The sequence below is a fragment of the Balaenoptera physalus genome (assembly GCF_965194825.1).
Source record: "Balaenoptera physalus genome assembly, contig: HAP1_SCAFFOLD_2490, whole genome shotgun sequence".
Classification (NCBI taxonomy): Eukaryota; Metazoa; Chordata; class Mammalia; order Artiodactyla; family Balaenopteridae; genus Balaenoptera; species Balaenoptera physalus.
In genome coordinates, this window is record NW_028124317.1 from 39837 (window position 1) to 45105 (window position 5269).

General features: G+C 46.1%; 1 pseudogene across 1 annotated transcript; it reads right to left on the bottom strand.

Moving 5' to 3' along the window:
• Nucleotides 1-387: 387 nt before the first annotated feature.
• LOC309654294 (diacylglycerol O-acyltransferase 2-like protein 6) lies at nt 388-4047 on the bottom strand (annotated as a pseudogene). The gene is made up of 5 exons: nt 4023-4047; nt 3149-3253; nt 2550-2625; nt 1977-2181; nt 388-562 (listed from the first exon to the last, which is right to left on the bottom strand). The product of its transcript is annotated as a diacylglycerol O-acyltransferase 2-like protein 6 (transcript).
• Nucleotides 4048-5269: the final 1222 nt, after the last annotated feature.

The window sequence follows — 5269 nt, forward strand, 5'->3', positions numbered from 1 at the left end:
GTATACATGTCTTTTGCATCTTTGCAATCCGCTCAGCATCAAGCCCTGTGCCTTCCTTGCCCTGGGTAAGTTTTCTCGGCCTCACAGTTCATGGGTTGATATAGGCTAAAGCCCCACTTCCCCAGACCCCCAGCCTACCAGGCTAATGGGCAGAAGGTAAAGGTCTTTTACTGTTTTTTCTCCAACTTCAAGTTTTAAAAGTACCCACCAGAATGTGTCTGGAGGCCCAAACACCCTTAAGGCACAGTGTGAGCGAGTAGAGAAAAGCAATCAGAATGAAGAGGGAACCACCTCTAACAGGTTTCCAAGGAAGGTTACCATTCTGGAGAGGTGCTACAGAGGACCTATGGCACCCTGATGATAGGGCATCAGAACCTAGGGACCCACCCTGTCTTCAGTGCCAACCTCGCAAAACCTTTACACTGTTTAAGGAGGACGGTAGAGGCTCCTGGGTGGCACAAGAAGGCTTCAGCAGCTCCACACACCACAATAACCACAGCATTGCCCGAACCTTTCTTGGTCAGCAAATACTTCAAGGCCAACTCACTCACTGGGCACACACCTGTGAAACCAAAGAGTCAAGTGGTATAACAAACTTGGTGCTTGGGAACGGGATAAGGGGTTCCTCCAGGGTCTTCCTGCTGGAGACAGTTCTTCTGTCTCCTGACTGTGCTTGTTTCCACTCTTCTGTCTTTCACCTCCATATCCTGGGTTAGCCCTGAGGTTGGTCCTTAAGGTCAGCTTCTTGCCTTGCAGCTCTGAGCTACTACAGTTGGGGCTACATTGAGTTCTTCTGCCTAATTTCTCTTAACTCTATAGGATTTAAGCCCATCCCTTCCTTCTCTACCCAGGAACCACAGCTGTCTTCCACTCTCCCCAGGCTGATGGCAATGGAGGCTCTCCAGAGTTCTCTTCCCTAGGAGTACTGAGGAATAGTCACCACCAACATGTTTCCTCCTTAGAGCAACCTGGCAAAGGGAAGCCATTGGCTGGGGGTTCTGGAGAGTAGGCAGACCCAGAATCCTGTCCAAGCCAAATTGAAATGTAGATGAACCGTGGAATGAGGATGACATCTTGCTGCTCTACAACAGTCACAGAGTCTTTCCACACCTCTGTTTTCCAACTTTGCCCTGTGCAAAGTTCTGTTCTCTCTTGGGATGGCAGACATTGGCTCCAGGCCACAGTCCTAGAGATCCATGGTCATACCAACCTCAGAGGGGAGTAGAATCATCCTCTGGGACTCTAGTGGTCCCACCTGGCCCCTCCAGATATCAATGTATCTTACATTTAATGTTTGGCTTTGGTTGTTTTCTGGTGTCCAGAAGGATGGATATTCATCCAAAGAAAAGGACATTTGGCACAGTACCATGGCTTGAAGCCTGGCATGTGGAAGTTGTCCTGGATTCTGACGGATGCCTATCCTTTATCCCTTGATGTCTTATGCAAGTTCAAAGGGGTTCTCAGGAGATGAAGGTCATGGGCCAGGAGGGTACCAGCTAGTATGAAAGACTTAAAAGTGTCTTTGAGACACCCTGAGATGAGAGCTGCTAAATAAATGACTAGTCAAAAGAAGCCAGTTGACATCCCTCAAAAATCAGGCAAAGTTCATCTGAGCTGTCCCATTCATGCCTCATTTTCCCTCTGTTTGGTTTTGATATTTGGTTTTTGCTTTCTGCTTTCCACTTTGGCTTTGATCCTGAACTCCAGGCTTCTGCTTCCTCCTCTGAAAGGATCCATGGCAACGCTTACTAATGCATATAACTTATCCTGCTGCCTAATCAAACCCTGCCTCTCGGATCTTGGACAGAACCTGAGGCTTGGACACATATTCCTGTTACTGGCCCAGTGTGTTCTGGACTCATTTTCTACTAAGAAGTCCTCTTCCAGCAGGGAGTGAGAACTGGACTGACTGTCAAGTCTTATAGAAGTTGGAGCCCTGAGGTAGGTCAGAGAATGGAATGATTTCTTATACCCACCCACTGACATCATATAATCTCACACAATTGGGATCCAGAAGATCCCTTCCAAGGTCCCTACATAAAGAGTGATGGCTGGGAAATTCTGAGCAAAGCCAGTGGCCTCAGTGGCAAAGTTGATGAAGACACCATAAGAGAGAATGCCATGGGGGTGGTTGGCAATGATATAGTTGTGTTTGGGACAGAGGTCATGAGTCTTCACCAGCTGTTAGAGGGAGATTGGATCAGAGTAGTGGATAGAAGGAAGAGAGGACATGTGGACTCAGATCCCAGTAGGTAGCCTGTGTTGCCCTTGGGGAGCCCCAAATCCCTATTCACTGGGATGTCTTCACTGCCACAGGATTGCCAGGGATTATGATGCTCAGAGAGGCTGACCTGGGTCTGCCACTCTGAGGCAAGGTGTTATCCATTTGTCTCCCCACCTGCCCATCCATCTTGGGTCTCTATTCTGCAATATGCCTCTGGGCCTTTATGTCCACTGCTGGCCACCAAAGCCTTTGAAACCATGGGGCTGAATAGGGAGGAAGAGTCTGAGTAAGAGGGAATGAGGGTACTCAGAGGTAGCATAGTCACCATTACTGGGAAGTAATTTGGAAATAATTCCATAGCGTCCAGTTTCATACCCAAATTGAACGCCTACCACCAGCAGGTATGGAAGGGAAGGGAAGACTGGGTGAGATCTTGCCAATCCCTCTACTTCTCTCGGAGGTGGAGGGTTCTTCCTAAAATCTTCAGGTCACTAGAGGGGCCTCCTTCTCACATTTCCATATCTTGGGCACAGAGCTATAGGTATTGTCCCTAAATCCAACTCCCAAGGAGACACAGGAAGTCCCGGCTCCTCTGGAGCAGTCAGAAAGGTGGGAGGGAAGTAGTAGGATGCTGGGAGCACCCTCCCAGAAACCAGGCTCAATTCTTCCTGGGAAACCTGGCAGAGACCTCTGTTCCTTGCTGGGCTTTGCCCTCCTGTCTCCCTTTGCCTTCCTGTGCTCCTCTCCCTCTCTCCTTCGCTTCGCCTCCCTGACCTCCTTTCCTTTCCCTTTCCTCTTCTTTCCTCTCCCCACCTCTTCTCCATCTGTTTCTCCCACTCTCTCCTTCCACCCCCACCCCATCCCTGTGGTTCCATCCTTGGTACATACAGGGACCACCACTCTTCCCCTGTTTCTTACCTGGACTGTGGGTGTTTCAGTCATAGGCGAGCCAGGCTAAGGCGAGCACGCACAGCATCCCGAATTTAGTGAACACCAGAAAGTAGGGTATAAGAAGAATAGGAATAGCTCCTGAGGGGACACAAAAGGTTCGTGCCCTTCAGTTCCCTTCAAGTTTAATACACCTATCATAACCCCAATCTCTGCTCTGTAGTGAAGGAGCAGGTCGAGGCCGGTGTGAGACTCTTCTCTCCTCATCACACCCCCCAACACCCTACCACACTCCTAGCTCTGCTGTGGTCCGGGATGACCTCTGAGTCCCTGGATCTGGGTCCCCTTGATGGCTGGTATCTTAACTGAGGAAACAGCAGATCCATGACGTTCTCAGAGGAGCTCCTCAGCTGGGGTCAAAGGACAGCACTACTTGGCAATTGGAAGGAAACAGCATCTTGGGCCGGTGGCTTACATCCCCATTCTGGGACCTCAGGAAGTCCTTTCTGAAAGCTCAACCCTCCTTCCTTTGTGCAAATGCTCTGTCAGCACATTCCAGTGGAGAGGGGCAGCCTGCAGTGTATGGGCTGTTTGATGCTGAGAAGAAAACACATATTAGAAACTGCTTTACTTTGTTCAATTTTGTCCCATTAGAAATCTCTCAAAAGTTCAGAAGGGAGAAAAATCATCTCTGTTAGCAAAGGGTCACAGCAGGCTGTGAAATGCAGACGGGATACATCTTACAGCAGTGGAAGTTGAATTCCATTTTAAAATCTGCATTCATGAGAATGAGGGGCTCAGTACAGATATTGTGAATTTAAAAATACCCAGCTAAAAGAATGACTTCTTTGACAAATTAATATCATAGTAGATAAAAGTTTCAGAGAAGGGGAAGAAACTCAAGAGTTACCTGCCAGCAGGTTTGTCTCTCGCATTTTGGGCTTAGATGAAAATAACAGGAAAAAGATGGAATGGAAATTAAAAAAAAAAAAAGTCGTGTTATGGAGTAGAAGAAACCTTAATGATAGGCTGAATTCCCCTTACAAGAGCTGGCTGAAGGGGTTGTTGTAAGCATACCAATTAAATAGGAAAAATAACAGGGGGAGGGATTTATGGGAAGATTGCCATGGATACAAATCTTGCTACCTCTGACCCTCATAAAAGATGAGAGTAAATTTGCTGGGTAAGCTTCAGAAGAAAACTTAGGTAATGTTAAATATGAATCATTATTATTATTTTTTCAACTTCTTTATTGGAGTATAATGGCTGTATAATGGTGTGTTATTTTCTGCTTTATAACAAAGTGAATCAGCTATACATATACATATATCCCCATATCCCCTCCATCTTGCATCTCCCTCCCACCCTCCCTATCCCACCCTTCTAGGTGGTCACAAAACACCGAGCTGATCTCCCTGTGCTATGTGGCTGTTTCCCACTAGCTACCTATTTTACATTTGGTAGTGTATATACGTCCATGCCACTCTCTCACTTCGTCCCAGTTTACCCTTCCCCCTCCCCATGTCCTCAAGTCCATTCTCTAGTAGGTCTGCATCTTTATTCCAATCCTGCCCCTAGGTTCTTCAGAACCATATTTTATTATTATTTATTTTTTTTAGATTCCATATACATGTGTTAGCATATGGTATTTGTTTTTCTCTTTCTGACTTACTTCACTCTGTATGACAGTCTCTAGATTCATCCATGTGTCTACAAATGACCCAGTTTCATTCCTTTTTATGGCTGAGTAATATTCCATTTTACATATGTGCCACATCTTCTTTATCCATTCATCTGTCGATGGACACTTAGGTTGCTTCCATGTCTTGGCTATTGTAAATCGTGCTGCAATGAACATTGGAGTGCATGTGTCTTTTTGAATTATGGTTTTCTCAGGGTATATGCCTGGTGGTGGGATTGCTGGGTCATATGGTAAGTCTATTTTTAGTTTTTGAAGGAACCTCCATACTGTTCTCCACAGTGGCTGTATCAATTTACATTCCCACCAACAGTGCAAGAGGGTTCCCTTTTCTCCACACCCTTAGAGGGATTTTTTTTAGTAGATTTTAAAAGTATTTAATTTAATAGGATTTTCTACACAGATGATCATGTCATCTGTGAATTAGGAAAGTTGTATTTCTTACTTTTCAATGTGTA